Genomic DNA, 19,805 nt, shown 5'->3' with positions numbered 1-19,805 from the left:
AAATTTACATTAAGGATTCTTTGTTTTGGGACACAAAGCAAATGTAAGGGAGTGGTAACTTAAGAGTTAGGTTCAAATCCCGACAGAATCAATAAAATAAACAGAAATATCTGAAATGTGCTGATGTAATAGGCGGGGGTCGTTATAAGAAGGCTGTCCCTGAAACTATTCATGTGACACATGTGACGATAGAGGGCGTCACATGTGTGGTTCACGACATCGACACAACATGTTACACAGATATATTGATAGAACACACACGCACGCACGCACGCACACACACACACACACACACACACACACACATATATATATATATATATATATATATATATATATAGTATGCTTTTCAACTTGACCGTCTGTGTCTGCTTTCCGTTCGTTTATTTATTACTATACGTGTTTTGACTTCTTCCTGAGCGTGTAGTAACACAATCTGTATCACGTCCTCACGTTGTTGTTTTTTGTTGTTGTTTTTTTGTCCTTTTCCTTTTTTGAACTATATATATATACATACATACATACACACACAAACAAGCACGCGCGCGTGCACACACAGATAGATAGATAGATAGATAGATAGATAGATAGATAGATAGATAGATGGAGTTAAACGCAGATGTTATTCAAATCTTTATACTTCCGACATATGTTTCGAATAAAATGATGTAAAACAATGTGATCTTCTCATCAGGGAAAAAACAGATAAACAAAACACATCAATAAGCCATTTTAACCGAATGTGATTACTGCATATATGATGAAGGGAACGCTGGTAAGTTATACATATATATATACATATATGGCAAATGAAACATGGAAGATGGAATATACGAGAATTTATTAATCACAAGTGTTTCGACACATCTAGCATACATACATACATACATACATACATACACACACACACACACACACACACACACACACACACACACATACATACATCGATTTGTGTCCTTTACAAAATGATGCTTCGATCAAACAGAACTAATGTGAAATATCTTAATCACGAAGATAATATTCTACGATAAAATTCAATTCTGAAAGTCATTCTTAAAACATCAATATGGCATCACAGAAGCTAATAGTTGAGACTGTTATTCGGAGTTGGTATTTATAATTACTAATCTGCTCTATTGCCTACCATGTTGAGAATTAAACTATAAAGAAAGAGATGAGATTAGCATTGTAAGTAAATATATAAAACGAAGGATTTGAACATATTTTGAAAGATGTCCTCCAAAGTTTTCCTTTCCTTAACCTGAATGTCGTTTACGTTACCCTCCAGAAAATTTACATTTATTTATAAAGCCAACAAACGTTTCAGGTCGCCGCATGACATAATTTTCATGGTTCAGAGGAAAGCAGAACAAAGAAGTTTCAAATCCTAGCCTGAAACTCTACATCACATTCCATTTAGTTCCTCACTTTATCACCGAGTTTCTTACCAACCTGCAAAGCTTTACTCAAAATTTTGTGACGTAATCACAGTGACAAATAATAAATTCAGAGCTTTTCGGAATCGATATTTTATCCACTGAACTTCTATAAATCTCTCTTTATTTTGAACCACATCAACAACAACAACAAACATTTTATATTTTATATTTCATTGTTTGAGGTGTTTTTACTTCTCACAATATTTTATTTATATTATTTTTTTTTACTTGTTCCAGGATTTATTTTCTTTTCTGTTTTTTTTTAATACCAGGTACTTATTCCATTGGTCTTTTTTGTCGAACTGCCAAGTTAAAGGAACTTAAACACACCAACACCGGTTGTTAGTCGGTGAAGGGGCACAAAGACACACACAGACACACACACATGTACATGTGCATGTATGTATATATATATATATATATATATATATATATATATATATATATACACATATACACACGAGGAGCTTCTTCCAGCTCTCCATCTTTCAAATCAACTTACAAGGTTTTGATCGGCCAGAGGCTATAGAAGTAGACACATCTGCCGAAAGTGCCGCGCAGTGGGACTGAACCCAGAACCATGTGGTTGGGAAACAAACCACGCCTGTGTTTTAAAAACTAAATACTGATTTTACAGCATGGAGTCTAAATATATCTCTTAGTTTTCAAAAAAAAATATGAATAAACGCCATGACCAGGAATGTAGCAGAAAGGAATCCGAAGACACGTTCGGTGCCGTAACTTCTTGTTATTGTTGTACTTCTTGCTTTAATCTTGCAGAAATTCAGAGATAAAAGTCAAAGATTGTCTCGCAGAGGCGATCACGTGACCAGTCTCTTCAACAGAATATGTTAATGAATATTTAAAGATCAAAAGACGATTTTGAATCGGGACAGGCTATTCTTCAGTGGAATATCTCTTCTATTTATGGATATTAGAGAAACAAAAAGTCAGTAGAAAGATACGTGTGTGTGTGTGTGTGTGTGTGTGTGTGTGTGTGTGTGTGTGTGTGTGTGTGTGTGTGTGTGTGTGTGTGTGTGTGTGTGTGTGTGTGCGTGTGTGTGTGTGTGTGTGTGTGTGTGCATTTGTTTGTGTGTGTGTGTGTGTATATATATATATAAGCAAAATAGCTACTTGTAAAATCTCAAGAAGAAATCAAGGTAGTAGTCATACTAACAAGTGCAGTCAATCACCATATCAAAGTGGCTGTTCCATGTGTGTGTGTATATATATATATTAAGATATATGCATATATATTTACCTACCTTGGAACATGCTTACACAACAGAAGCCATTGACCAGCAATAGAAACCACCACAATTTTTCTGGCGCCCGATTAACGTTTACAACGTGGAATAAACAGAGGTTGTTTGTCTGTTTGCCTCTTTCTCTTTTTACTACACGAACAGATTGTTGGAGAATCTATTTGTTTCATGGTTTTGCTGCTTGCTTAGTGACTATTTCTGCCCAGCTACATACACTAAACAACTATGTACTATCTTACATGAAGCACTGTTGTTGGCAGAACTGTAAAGCGTATTAACGATGCACTTAAAGTAGATACTTAACGTTTTGGTAAGATTCTTTTTCTTTTTTAATATCTACTCTACATCTGGGTAAAGTTTGAAAAATATGTTAAAGACATTGTATCAAGCCTCAGTGACTCAAAGGGTCAGCATTTTTCTCATGGTACTCGAATAAATAGTTTTACTTGATGGCCTGTTGGTAAGTTAGTAACAAAGCGTATATAATTAAGTGGTGCTAATTGACGGAGACCAGAGAAGACAAAAGCGAGATAAACCGTTTTCTCATCTAATAAAAACAAAACAACAAATCAGACATTTAAAGTGACCATAGAAAGAAACGCTCGACACCCTCTTCATGAATTATTACGAACTGACAAGAGGGTCATTTACACGGTCACACGACCTGCAAGAAATAACAGCAACTATCCCTCATAGCTCACTGAACAAAACTAAGCAAAATGCGGGATAGTCATGAGAGGAGTGTCTTTAGTTAAAGATCTATTAGACTTGACTTGACCTCACGTGGAACAACAAGAAGAAAAATGCATTAATAAAATATTTATAAAACTAAGAATAGTCGTACAATGTAGAAACGTACAATAATTGTAATACATAGGTGTATATTTATATTGCTTCCCAACCACATGGTACTGAGTTCAGTCCCACTGCGTGGCACCATGAGCAAGTGTCTCCTGCTGTAGCCTCGGACAGACCAAAGTCTTGCGAGTGGATTCGATTGACCGAAACTGAAGGAAGCAGGACGTATTTGTGATTGTGTGTGTGTGCGCGTGTGTGTGAGTGTGTGTGTGTGTGTGTGATTATCCCCTCCCGCTGTGTGATGACTGGTATTGGTTTGTTTACGTCACCGTAACTTAGCTGTTTGACAAAAGAGAGCAACAGAATAATTACCGAACTTAAGATGGTGTACTGGGGTCAGTTTGTACGGCTAAACACTTCTTGGCAGTGTGCTCCAGCATGGCCACTGTCCAGTGGCTGCAACAATTAAAAGATAACTCATAACGTACGACAATGTCTGTTATACAAAAATTATCTGTATGCTGCAATACAGTAATCCGTCGCCATATCGCAGTTCACTTATCGCGGTTCACCTATCGCGGTTCACCTATCACGGCTCATCTATCACGGTTCACTTATCGCGGTTCACCTATCGCGGTTCACCTATCGCGGTTCACCTATCACGGTTCACCTATCGTAGTTTATTATTTAAATCATTTAACAGTCCTTTCTACTACTACTACTACTACTACTACTACTACTACTACTACTACTACTACTACTAATACTGCTGCTGCTAGCACCCTCACCGGCACCCCCAGCTCCATCACGTGCACTATCACCACCACCACCACCACTTTCACGTAGAATACTTCTATTACCGACGACACCGCCACCTTCTACTGCCACAATGACAACCATCTTTACCCGTCACCACAACTACCACCACCACCAACACCACCACCCCACCGCCACTACCACCACTACCACAACCTCTACTAAAACCGTCCCCACCACCACCACCACCACCACTATTCACCCTTCTTAATCAATAACTGATAAAGGTTTACAAGACTCGCCCTTTAGGTATTGTTCTCATCATTAAGCAATAGATTCTTCGTTTTGGAAACATTGGTTCTCTAGTCTAGCAGACATTTACTCATTGGTCAACACACACACACACACACACACACCAAATACGGTCGAGACAACATATGTGTTCTATCGATTCACGCGGAGTGTCGCATGTCACGCATCACTTCTTCCCCAAAATACGCTTACTCCATGTAAAAACTTTCAAAATGTGGGGGGGGGGGTCTGTAATTACCTTTGTTAAAGCTGTTACAAGGAATCAAAATATATACGTACATATATATATATATATATGAAACAGATAGATTGATATAGGTATAAATATAGATATGGATGTGTGTGTTTGTGTGCGTGTGTGTGTGTGTGTGCGTGTGTGTGTGTGTGTGTTCAAATCTATTTAGCACAATGAAATAGAAGCTAGACTTTACATATACAAAATAGAAACATCCGGCATTAAAACTCTCTCGCTCGAAACATGTGTTTCTGATAATATTATATTTGGTATCAGTCAAAATAATACTCAATTATTTTTGTCACGGATATAATCCAACACACACACACACATACCATACATACATACATACATACATACATACATACATACATACATACATATATATATATATATATATATATATATATATATATATATATATATATATATATATATATATGAATATATATATATATATATATATATATATATATATATATATATATATATATATATATATATATATAAAACGTAAAATGAAAACAGAACACAAAGGATTCCGCAGTACACGTGTTTCAAGCTTTATACACAAACTGTCGCTGCATCATTATATGAGTATATAATTGATAGAAAGGATGGTTTAAAGCTATCTTCAGCCGCAAACATTTTCAGTCCCAAGATTACATCACAAAGAAAAAAGAAAAAGAGAGAGAAAAAGGAAAAGTCCATTTAGTATTATCCATTATAATAGGCTTATCCTTTAAATTGTTATATCCGCATAAATATTCCTTGGTATTCAAAAATCTGTCCATATTGTACCACAATTCAGGGTAGAGTGAATGATAAATAGATTGTATTGTATATAACTAGCGTATATGAGATAGAAGGAGAAGATCTCTCTCTCTCTCTCTCTCTCTCTATATATATATATATATATATATATATATATATAATATCCTGTTGTTGATGTTGAAATTCCAATGAAGGAGCCTTGGATCTAGGTTAGAAACCGGTTCTTTCTCTTTTGGCAAGAAATATTGAAATAAACTGAATAATGACATACATACATACATATGTATATACATCAGATTGTTCGATAAATAGATAGTTAGACAGACGCACATACACACTCACAGACAAGCACACACAGACACATGCATACATACAGCTCGAGGTGGGGCGGGGATATGATGCCAACAACGACAAAGTGGTCAGGACAAAAAAAAGTCTTTGGAAATTCAATGCTTTTTTTTTTTAACATCAAACGAAAACGAATTCAGGAAAGATAAAAATAAAAACCTAGTTTAAAGGGAATTTTTGGAAATACTACCCCAACGTAAACAATAAGCTTTTTTTGTTTGGCTTTCTGTCAAAAAATTTTTTTGTGAAAAATATTACGTATATGAATATATCTTAGAGATGGTCTAGATGACACAGCCACTAGAACCAAACATACATGATATATACCTGCATATACTTATGCGTGTGTGTGGGTGTGTATGTACCTATAGTCATAACTATAATATACGTCTACAAATTCAACCATAATTATACACATTCATACATATATAAATACGTATACTTTCGTCAAATTCATATATCCATAAACTGACTTACGCGCCCATAAATACACATACATTCATCTTGATATATATATATATATATACACACACACTTATATACATATATATATATATATATATATATATATATATATATATATATATATATATACTTACAAATATACATGTACGTGAATGTATGTATGTATGTGTATGTATGTATGTATGTATGTATGTATGTATGTATGTATGTATGTATGTGTATACGTCTATGTATATACATCAGCCACACCGCACATACACTCGTGGTTGACTAGATTTCCAGTGTCCTAATTTTTAAAATATATACACACTTGCATACGAATTGTCTCTTGAGGTTCACGAGTGTATATATGTATATATGTTTCTATGTATATGTGCAAATGTGTGTGTGTGTGTGTGTGTGTGTGTGTGTGTGTGTGTGTGTGTGTGTGTGTGTGTGTGTGTGTACGTGTGCGTGCGTGTACGTGTGTGCACGTGTGCGTGTGTGTATGTGTATGCATTACACTGCAGGGGGGAGAGTGAATGAGCGATAAAGAAAGAAACAAAGAAACAAAGAAGGAAAGAAAGAAACATACAAACAAACAGTGTGCAGGGTATCGAGGTAGAGAGAGAGAGAGAGAGAGAGAGTGGGTAGAGAGATAGAGAGAGAGAGAGGGGGAGAGAGAGAGAGTGGGGAGAGAGAGAGAGAGTGGAGAGAGAGAGAGAGAGAGAGAGAGAGAGAGAGAGTCGGAGTAGAGAGGGTAGGGTGTGCCGTGCTGATGAGAGAAATCGCTGGTGGAACACAAACGTCTGTCTTTCGTCTCATTGATATTTAATATCACCAAATTCCAACAATTTCAAATAAACATGTTGTCATGGAAACAGTAAAAGTGTACATTCCATTCTTTGAGATTGGACACCCGAAATCACGAAGGAATATTCTAAGAACTGCTACTAAATAAACACATTAGCGTTCACCCTTAATCGAAAAAGGGAGACATTACCAAGAAAAGGACCAAAGAATTCTTTGTTTTGGATCTACTAATGAAAGTGAATTTTTTTTAATGTCAGAATGTTTGTTTTTAAAATGTGTTCAACATGTCCCTGTGGCCAGTCCCGGAGTGTGAGCAAATCTCAAATCCTACTTGTTGCTGTTGTTTACGTTTTTAATTATTTTATTTACATCCGCAAGGAATTCTTGTTCACAGAGAGATTATGAGGACAAACTCAATCATATGAAGACATAAAAATCTCATTCGTTTGTTTCCTTAAACACGTTGGAATAATCTCGTGAGGAATATGTAAAACGGATATTTGGTTCTTGAGAGCAAATATTAATGTAACAGTCTGATCTATGACCTCCGAAGAGATTCGTAATGTCGGTATTTAGATCTAGATTCAACAGCATTTAGCAGAAGCCAGATACATTTTATTTCGGGTAGGATTACACCCGCAGAGAATCCACTATGGATTATCGCCTGGTAATTCAACAAATACTATTCATCTACTAACAACGGAACCTCTATGTAGTTGCTCGACCTGCTATAAATAGTAACCAATACTCCCTCAAATCATACACTAGTGCCTTAAATGAGAAAAGAACAGATAATCTAGTCATATATGTCTCTAAAAGGGATGGTCATGGCTGGAATATCTATAATCGAAGATATGTCTGATCGATCACAACTAAGATTGCTCGAAGGCGACACAAGATGATGTTCTTTGTGGTGCCAGTGTGCGTTTGTAGGTGCACGTGTGAATGCGTGTGTGTATATATATATATATATATATATATATATGGAACTCCACATATTATAGATAGATAGATAGATGCGTATATACATACATATATGCACATTCATAAGCACACAAACACACACACACCTACATATACACATGCACACTCGTACACACACAAACACTTACACAGATACACGCACACACTCATGCACTCTCAAACACTTTCATTGATACACACAATACACATACTCACACACACACATACACCCTTATACACATACACATACCCATTGCCAAGTTTATTCAGTCTCTTCGCGGATGTAATTTTCAATGGCGTCTCATGTTTCATTATATTAGTATTGGAGTGTTTAGTAAAAGCTATAAATAGTTCGATGGTTACTTGCCGGAGGACCCTCAAAAGGGGATTCATATTCATTAAAAGATGCTGATACTGTTTGTTTAAAGAAATATCTAAATTCTTATCTAGGATTTCCTCTTGCGATATCACTTCTCGACAGTGGCCCATTTAAATATTCGCTGCTATCAGATGTCGACGTTGAGCGAAAAACTAGCAATTTCACACTCAATTCACCAAAAGTATCTTCACATTTTTGTTGATTTTGTTGTTGTTACTGCTGTTCTTGTTGCTCTTTATTGTTGTTGTTGTTTAACCCCAGGTCAACCTTGACTAGATCTTCAATGATCGAAGGCGCTCTCATGTGAGTGTAGCAGCTTCTTTCTTTTTCAGACATGTATCCAAGACTGCATCGCCAATAGGTCTTACCTTTTTTTTCATACAAAGTTTGATTTGTCATAACTCCTCCCAACTGGTCGGACACAGCGCGTGGAGGCTTCTCTGTTGACCTGTCATTTATTTTTTGTGAGGTGGGGGGAGTTGTTGGTTTTGTTTTTTTCTTGTTGGTGTTTAAATTATGATGAACTTATTCAGTAGTTCAGGTGAGTCCTATGGCCTTAACGAATCGTTCTGCTGCGTGTTTAGAGAAAAGTCGGGAAAGATCTATTCACACAGCCAAAGAAAGAAATAGATAGGGGACATTTCTCGCGGTATTTTACGTTCTGAATTCAAATACCTCCAAGATCGACTTTGCCGTTCATACTGTTGGAGTCGATGAAATAAAGCACCCGTCGAGCACCGAGGTCGATGCAATCGACTAGCTCCCACCCACCCTCATAAAATTGCTGCCCTTCAACCAAAATTGGAAGCAATTATTATTCTCACTAAAAATATTGCTGTTGCTATTAATATTATTATTATTATTATATATTAAAGATAGGTATTCTTGTATGGGGTGTATTCAGCCACTTACACAATTATTCGATGAATAAACAGCTTATTTAAAAGCGTGGGGTGGTGGTCGTCTTCGTGGTCGTCGTCGTGGTAGTGTGGTGATGATGATGAGGAGGAGGAGGAGGAGGAAGAGGAGGAAGAGGAGAGGGGAGAGGGGAGGGGAGGAAGAGGAGGGGAATGAGTGTAATCAATGCTGGCAGATGATCAAACATGGTATTGGGGTTTCCCTGTCTGTTTGGCAATGGAACTAATTTAGAAGGGGAAATATTTGTATCAGCTGAATGGAATGGTGGGGGGAACGGGGATGCAGCAATAGCGCACACACACATATATATATATATATATATATATATATATATACAGATTGATGTATGTGTGTGCGTGTGTAGGTGTATGTATACACATACATAAATACACACACACACACATATACATATATATATTGTTGTATTTCGGGATGGTCATTTTGTTTTTGTTTTGTCAAATAAACCCACGCACTATATATTATTTTTTCTTCACTCGTTTAATACTCTTCTTATATTATTATTCTAACAGATGACCATTGTCCAGAAATCTTTCGTCACACATCTGTGACCTCTTCACCAACACTTTTTGTTTTCGTGTGTGTTCTTGCTCCGCTTACTCTATTCTGTCCTTCTAAGGTGTGTATATTTATGTGGGCATGCGTTTGTGTCCTTGTATGTGTGTGTGTGTGTGTGTGTGTGTGTGTGTGTGTGTGTGTGTGTGTGATGTGTGTGTGTGTGTGTGTCTTTTTGTCAGTGTTTGTCCCTCCCATCATTGCTTGACAACCGATGCTGGTGTGTTTACGTCCCCGTAATCTTGCGGTTCGACAACAGAGACCGATAGAATAAGTACCAGGCTTACAAAGAATAAGTCCTGAAGTCGATTTCTTCGACTAAAAGGCGGTGCTCCAGCATGGGCACAGTCAAATGAATGAAACAAAAAAGAATAAAAGCCTCTGTGTGTGTGTGTGTGTGTGTGTGTGTGTGTGTGTGTGTGTGTGTGTGTGTGTGTGTGCGCGCGCGTGTGCGTGTGTGCGTACACTGTGATAGTGTGGTGGGCAGTGTGTATGTTGTAGTAAATGTATATATAATGATTTCCTATACTGGAGTGCTATATATATTGAGGTGGCGTGAAGTGTTGTGGTATATAACGTAGTAGAAAGCCAGTGTAGTTTTGTCTCGTAAACCAGGTGTTTCCTTTTTCATCATTTATTTATCTCTAGAGGATCTACATACATATCTACACACATACACCATACAGCGTATATATGCACGTACGAACACCACACACACACACACATCTGCACCCACAGCCACAAACACACTCACATCAAACACATCACACATCACACACCATCCACGTTCATGTGAGAAGTGAGAGAAGAACCAGGTCAGAGCCTTCTCCGATTGAACAGCGAATACCACGCCCAGGCAATAAAGATGGGGAGGATAGAGGATGATGATTTCTTTTATTAGCTACAGGGGCATAGATGAGGAGCCCATTAGAAGGGCAGTCTACAATTTGCGAGAGGATTTGCATAAAAAGATGACAAGAAGGAAATAGGGATGGTGGAGAAAAGCGATGAAAGTATACATAGTCTAGAAACTATGTGATAACATGAAAGATGCAGTCCTCTTGGTATAGGAGGAACTCCAACTAGGACCAATCAAGGAACGCCACAGACCCAGGATAACACTGACCACCAAAGGCACGAACCCTCTCCCAAATGTTACCCTCCAATCTATAGGTGTATATTTAGAGTAAGTCCCATTACTTTAACTGGTTTTGTCACATTTGCCTACCTTTTCAGAAAGTCACTGGGAGGAAGCACTTCTCTCTCTTATGGACGATCTGAAACTGTTTGCTAGAAATGACGAAGAGCTAGTAGGGCTGTTCACAACTGTTAAAGAGTACAGCAATGACACCCGGATGGATTTTGGTCTTGGTAAGTGTGCTAAAGCAATTTTTGTGAGAGGAAAGCTCAGGAAAACAGCTTCCATTCAATTAGATACCGACACTACCGCCAAGGAGCTTGACCCACAAGAAAGTTATAAGTACCTGGGGATAAACGAAGGAGAGGGTATGCAACATGATAGATACTATGAAGGAAAAAATAAGGCAGGAGTATTATAGGAGAGTAAGGCTCATGCTAAAAGCTGAACTCAACTCCAAAATTCGCATCGAAGCATGTGTCGTTCATCATCCTTAAGCAACTTTTATTCAGGGACCTTTTGAGTGGATGGGCTACTCGAGCTGAAGAAAATTCTAACTGGGCCCCACCTGCAAGGTGATGTGCTGTTTATCTTGATATGAGATCACCATGTCCCGCACATATGGTTGTGATGCACGTGCCTGGTGTACCCTTATCAGGCGGGTGGTCATGATGGGTATATCGGGTTTCATACATTTGTACCCCAGCGTCACTTTGATGGCATGCACTTATTCAACAACAACAATAATAGTAATCATAGTAATAATCATAATAAATTCTAACTTGATTATAGTCATAATATATTAATGATAATTTCTTCCCTCAGCACAAATAATCTTTTGTCATTTGGCCAACGTAAAAAGAGTTTGGTTTCACACGATTGCACACACACACACCCAAACCTTCGCACATAGTAAACGTATATAAATATATATATATGTGTGTATGTGTGTCTGTGTGTGCGTCTGTGTACGACATATAGATAGATATTTCTATATGCATATATATATATACATACATATATATGCATATATATATATATATATATATATATATATATATATATATATATATATATATATATATATATACATATATATACATATATATATATATATATATATATATATATATATATACACATGCGTATGTAAATGTATATAAACCTATATGCATGCACAAATATACATACATATACACACACGTACACACATATATATATACATATATGCACATACATATATACACGCATGTATATATATATATATATATATATATATACAATATATATGTATGTATATATATATATATATATATATATATATATATATATATATATATATATGTTTATATGCATATACATGTACCTATATTTATATCAGATACACACATATATGTATGTATGTATGTGCATACACTCACATACATAATATATATGCAAGCATACACGTACATACATATAGAGAAACAGACGAACAGACAGACTTAATTAGGTCGACTGGAACCATTACTGGCAAATGCCAATAGACTCCTTTTGTGAAAACCCTGACAAGTTTTCAGGCAGCCATGTTTGAATGAAGCTCACAAAAAAAAGCCATGGCATGTTATCAGACAACAGCACAAACCCCGCATTGATCTCGCAATATCACAGACATAACAATGAGAGTAGTCTATATTTAAGGCAATGGAAATCACTCTCGGAAGATCAAGTTTGAAAGGGGATAGCCTCGTCCTAAATACGACAACAAAGTTTTACGCAAATTTTGGCACGAAAACACTGTTAATAATACAGGAAAAACTATAAGTAATAAATTATTAATTCTACACAGTTGCTTACTGAATCAATGGATGGAAGAAAGTTGGACCGGAGGGAAGACAGCTATCGTGTTGGTGGGATTATCGTGATCCCTTCTAATCCATAATTTGTAGATTTACTCGCAGTTCATAAGTTTAGGGTAGTTACAGGATAGACTTAAGGTGATGCGATATTTCCAAGATTTATAACAGATTCCTGTAAAGTTCATTACCGAATTGGCCGAGTCATTAGGAAGTCGGATCGATTTGCTTTGTGGTAATTGTACCGGGTGTATATGCCCCAAGTTCAAATCAGGTCGAGGTCTACTTTGACTTCCAGCATTTCGAGGTCGATAAAAAAGAAACAACCGTCCTGTTCTGGTTTCATTCCTCACTTCCTTTCTTTTGTCAGTTTGTCTATTTGTCTATTTGTCTCTATTTCTGAAAGAAATCAACTGTGGACAGGCCTGGAGAGCGATGGATTCCGAAAGGTATAAAAAGAAACCTCAAAATACGCTGCTTATCATGACGATGCCTTTGCGATCGCCCAAAAGTTGAGATCCCAAACCAAGTGATTAGCAAACTGGGACCATTCAGTAAGTTAATCCCCATGCAAGCTTTCTTCTACATTCACAGATTTCCCCATCATTTAACCAGGTAGACGTACAAATCACAAAATATAACAATTTTTTTAAAAGCTTAGACAGAAACCACATCGAATGTATATTTTGCAGTCTCGTCTCTAATCCATGAACAACGTGGAGCCAGCTTTACAGAACAGACTTTGAAGAGAGGCTTTGTCTTCTGGGTTTTTTTGTTTTTTTTGCCTAGAAGACGGGACATTGCGCAGGACCTTTACAGGCCCACCGAGGGAGAAGAGTTTCATGTCAGCGCATATTCACACCTACAAGAAAACCTTAAGCCGGGAGGATATTTCAGAGGATCGGTGTTCTAGCGAGTGGGAGCAGAGGGCGACATACAATTACAACCTTCACAAACAACAGTACGAAGACAAAGCTCTAAACTATACAGACTCCTTCTCAGTTGACTTCAACAAAATGGACATCATTATAATTCTGAGAGCATTGCTAAGTCATTAAATAAGCTTTCTCTCAATTAACCAAGAGAGGTGGGGAGGAAACATAACTCCATGCAAAACTTCCAAGTATATTAGAGAGTCCAATTATATTTCAAGTGGGCAAAGTATTCAGATCAAGTTCTATTGATCTGCTTAAAGAGTTTATAACACATAATGTAGACTACAGAAATGGAATGTGCTACTTGTATTAGCTTTTAACCAAACCATAAACGATATTGGGTACTTTCCTTTCGCTTCTTACTATTAATAACGGATACACAGACGCGTTTATATACATATATGTATGTATGTATGTATGTATACAAGCATGAAACCTCTTTCCTTCTTTGTCACTTCCGGTCACTCTATTTGTGTCACTTGCAACAATTTCCCCGTTATGCTTTTCCTTCCTTTCTCCATTCTCTTATTTCTGTATAACTGCCGAACTTCCTGAAGAGGATCTTACACGCAAAACGTCAACGGCACACAAACTCGCACACACACCCAACCACTTCCCTTAATTTCTCACCAAAAGACAACCCAATAATCACGCTTCGTTCTTTCTTTTCTGTGCTGTTATTCACTTCGTTAACTTTGAACACACACACACACACACACACACACACACACACACACACACACACACACACACACACACACAAACACACACACACAAACACAAACACACACACACACACGCACACACACACACACACACACACACACACACACACACACACAAAACACACAAACACACAAACAAACAAACAGTTGTAACAGTTTTTGTACAATTGCATTGTGAAAATGTACGGAAAAGGTGAATCTATTTCAATATTAATGAAGTTGTTTACTTGTATTTTTATTGATAAATATATATGGGGGAGGGGGTGTCTGTTCCAGTATATGTGTTTACTGATGTACGAATATGATGTATGTGTGTATGTGTGTGTATGTATATATGCATTTATATATGTACATACATATACACCCCCTACATACATACATACATGCATACATACGTACATGCTTTCATACATACATACATACATACATACATACATACATACATATACTGTGTAACTAAACAGAGTAACACGTGTTTATATTTATACCGTGATGGGTGTGTATAATAATTAAGTGTCAAAGTGTATAATAAGAAAATGTAAGGGTGTGTATAATGGTAGTGTGAGTTATACAATAGCAGTGTGTTGTATATAAATCGTTGCTGTAAACGATGTTGTTGTTGTTGTTTAACCTTAAGTTATTTCTGATTAAGAAAGTCTTTCATGAAAAACCATTCCAGCTGGGGCTAGCATCTTGCCCTTCTCTTGGTTATCTTTTGGTTTTGGTTTTGGTTTTCAGGAAAATTTTGTTATTGTTGTTGTCGTTGTTGTTGCTGTTGCTGCTGTGTACTCCGAACAACAGTTACCGATACATTCAACAGAAATAATAAAATGTGGGTAGTATATATACGACGGTCTTCTTTCAGTTTCCGTCTACCAAATCCACTCACAAGGTTTTGGTCGGCTTGAGTCTATAGTAGAAGACACTTGCCCAGGGTGCCGCGCAGGGGAACTGAACCCGGAACCATGTGGTTGGTAATCAAGCTACTGACCACACAGCCACTCCTGTTGACCAATTTGGTCTTCTATACTGACCAGTCCTGCCACTCATGGCAAAGTAGTCGGGCTTTCAGGGTAACCTGTCCAGCATTCCATGTTGACCAGTCAGATCTTCCATAGTGACCGGTCAGATCTTCCATGCTGACTGATCAGTTGTTGATGCTGACCATTCCAAACTTTGATACTGACCAACCAGCACTGCCTCTCCAGACCTTAGTCTCTGGTGATCATCTTTGAATTTAACTGACCGTTTAGAAGTATATAAAGGGACTTATACGGATTTCTCAAAAGTGGTTTTAGCTGCAGGGTAAGAGATTAATTGTCGGGTATCAGTAATTAGAGAGGGATCTACGAGAATAGGGATTGAGTTGTAATGTCGAATGTCAATGTTGTAGGGAACTGAGTTAGGAGCATTGTCGAGGTTTATGAGTTAGAGAATGATTCTAGGTAAAGGATAGAGAACTACTTGTGGGATAGGGGTCTGTTAATGGACTAAGGCACTAGTTTTGAAGTAGGGGGTCTAGTTGTCGGTTAGGAGCCTAGTTACTGCGTAATGGACTAGTTCAGAGCCTTGTCAGCAAGGGACCAAGTAGTAGGGTGAGGGTCTAGTTCTGGGATGGGAGTCTAATTGACTGTTGAGGGTTGAATAATAGAGTGCAAGGCTAGTCGTGGACTAGGTTTATGCTTGTAACCTTAAGGTTTATGTGTAATTTTCACAAATAGGGATCGGTTTCATGTTTCTATTGCACGGTGTGCTTTGGTTATATAGGGATGTATAAAGGAGTAACTTGGTGGGGTATATAATTGCTTTTAACATAGATATACGAGGCCAGGAATATTTGGTAAGAAGATCAGTTGCTTATATCGACCCCGGGTAGATGAGAGACAAAGCTGTTCGATATAATTCGAACTCTGGACATAAAGAGTCGGCAAAATTACTGCAAAGCATTTTAGTCGATACTTTAACGATTCTGTTAATCTCCCTCTCAAGAGAATAGGATAAGCGAGTGTATATGAATGAATAACTTAGAGCGGATGTATAAAGAGAAGTTATATAAATGTGTAACTTAAGATATGAGATTTATAATAGATTACAAATTATAGACAGGAGGAAGGTATAGAACAATTGAGTGTATATAGATGTGTGTAGACATGTGGAGGATATAGACTGAGGAAGTGTACAGGAGACAGAGTAAAGACTGAATGGTAGGAATTAAGAATAAAATGGAACCAGTATTGTCTTTAATCAGAGTACTTATAGTGTAAATATAATGTACACACAGCATAAATAAACGTACATAGAGTGTAAATACGAGATGCATACGGTACACATACAATATAAATACAGCGCATGCACAGTGTAAATATTGTATACATGGAGTGTAGATACAGGGCAAATAGTTTGTACATAGACATGCTTTATGATTGAGTTTGCTGTTCTGTGCTTTATTATCCATTTGTAAATTGAAACTACATTATAAACATGCTTTGAAGTTGGAATGGTAAACGATGCTTCGTAGATATAAATAACTGAATAAATTATTGTGAGGAGAGAAACTTCCCAGGTTTAGCAAACCTGACCTTCTTCGGAGACAAAAGAAAAATACTGTGCTGATAAAACGGGGGAGCCAAGGCGAATGACGTGTGTGTGTGTGTGTGTGTGTGTGTGTGTGTCTGAGTGTGTGTGTACGCGCGCGCTCGTATGTGTGTGTGAGTGCTTATGTGTGCGAAGGTGTATTTCTCTGAAGAAGGAAAGTTATCCGAAACGCATCACTTTTCACACCTTCTTTCACATTAACTCCTGTCATTTAAAGTCATAAAGTTTTTTGGATTAACATTTGTCAATATCGACGAACAACAGTAGCAGCAGTTTCTTTGGATGACAGCAGATTTTAGCTCTTACCTGGCACCCAATTCAACCATTGATGATGATGATGATGATGATGATGACGACGACGACGATGATGATGATGATGATGACGATGATGAGGAGGAGGAGGAGGATTTCGACACTTTGGTGAAGGTGGTGTAGGAATATTGTAAGCAATTTTAGCGTTTGAATGGACAGGCATCATAAAAGGACTAAAATTCCTAAAACCGAAGAGTAGACAACTGGAATAACTCTGGGGTTCCCGTAAAGATATGAGGATTTTTAAAAGGTTAACAAGTGACAATGTTTAATAAAATTCAGAGGGTTTTAAATCTTTGTAAATTTGTCCAACCCTATGGCGAAGAAAGAAGAACTATACAGATGTAGCAAACCCTATGTCGTCTTCTTATTAAAGAGGAGGGGGTTGGAGGAGGTATATTTTTCGTCTGATCTAACTAGCAAACGCATAGACACCGCGGGTACCTCCCTGGATCTCCGACGCCTGGACCGATGTACCGACTGAACCCGTCGCCCTCCTCAATGGCCCTGTTCGCAGGTATCCTTCTTATGAGAAACTCCGCTCTAAACCCTTTACCATTGGCATTAACATTACTCTGTCAAATGTGATGCTTATTTCTTCTCATTGTTTTTTAATTAATCAATGCTTTCTCATATTGTTTTGAAATTTCGATGTTGTGGTTGACATTGCTCGATAGGTACGAGAGGCCGGATCTGGTTTATTTGAACATAAAACAGGTAGATTACTCTGGCTGGATATGGTCGGTTTAAATGCTAAAGGTTCAGCCCAATGGTTCCCTACAAAGGTCCATACGGCCCCTGTGGGAGGTGGGGTCATCGAAGATTTTAGTGGGGTCCACATAGCAAAATAGTGAATTGGGGGTCCACAATAATATTTTAAGAGCCCCTGAAAAATTGTTGCTTTTGATGTACGTATTGGTATGTCTTAAAGAAACAGCTAAGGTTCCTTTCTTTGACACTTCACATTGTTGAACCAACACAAGTGAATGTGTGAAAAACAAAATAGGAATTTTGAAAGAAGTTTCTATAAAACTAGTTTTTAAACATCGAATGGCTTTGAGGGTCCATTGGAATAAAATAGTAATCAAAGGGGTCCATAGATTAAAAAAAAAATGGATGAGAACCCCTGATTTAGACCTTTAGCATTTAGTAATCCCGTGACAGAGTGACACACAGAGAGGGGAAGAGAGGGAGGGAGGGAGGGAGGGAGGGAAGAAATCGTGTTCCAGTGTTTACTGTAAACACCGTCACATCGACACTGAGAGAAAACGACCAAGTGACTTGGGTCAAACTCTAACAAATTGATGTTTTACACTTAATATAAACAATGTCACCGTACACTGTGTAATAATATGCAGAAGGTTCTACAACAGGGACAGCGTGTTAACAACGACATAACTATCGTTCTGTTAGCCTATAGTGTACTATAGAACATAACTATAGGTCTATTGGCCTATAGCGTGTTACAGAACATAGCTATGGATTTATTAGCCTGCACCGTGTTAGGACGAATGTAAACAATATGTCTAATGTAATATGTTGGAGGGCAATGGTAGTTAAATCTATAGACATAGATTCTAAAGTTCACCATAGAAGCAATGAAACACTGTAAACACACCAGTAAGTTAACAACATATATATGTACATACACACGCATTTGTGTGTGTATGTATGTATACATGCTTACATACATATATACACATACATAAACATGGACACACACACACACACACACACACACGCATACATATACATACAGACATATACATATAAGTATATATATATATATATATATAATATATCAAGAGAGAGAGAGAGATTTTCGGTTTGTTGCCATAAAATGAAAGTGGAAATATTGACCCAAATGGGTAGAGTCCTGGCGGACTGGTTGAAGAAGCACTGCACCCTTTTTGTTACCTCCAAAAATTCCTTTGGATTCCTGATTTCCTCAACGGAAATTACGATTTTGCCAAAAACAAAAATGCATAACAGCCTTTGAAATTTTTAATATATTTTTTAAATACTATTTTGTTCTCAAAATTTCGATTCTTTTAATGCCGATTGCTTACTATAATATTTTCCATCTTCATTTTGTGGTCATAAACCGAAAGACTACAGAAATATTATTTCACATATAGAGATATTTCAGAAAGTAAACTAGCAGACCATCTAAAGCCGAGGCTTTCATCCTTTTTTCTATCAACAGCAGGAATAAATCATGTTAAACTATTTCGACATATCACCA

General features: G+C 37.3%; 1 protein-coding gene across 2 annotated transcripts in view; it reads right to left on the bottom strand.

Moving 5' to 3' along the window:
- LOC106868072 (uncharacterized) overlaps nt 1-19,805 on the bottom strand; it is a 73,461-nt gene that overhangs the window by 48,836 nt on the left and 4,820 nt on the right. The window lies entirely within an intron of this gene.

The sequence above is a fragment of the Octopus bimaculoides genome, chromosome 13 (assembly GCF_046866305.1).
Source record: "Octopus bimaculoides isolate indiv1 chromosome 13, ASM4686630v1, whole genome shotgun sequence".
Lineage (NCBI taxonomy): Eukaryota > Metazoa > Mollusca > Cephalopoda > Octopoda > Octopodidae > Octopus > Octopus bimaculoides.
This window is presented reverse-complemented; position numbering and strand designations above follow the sequence as displayed.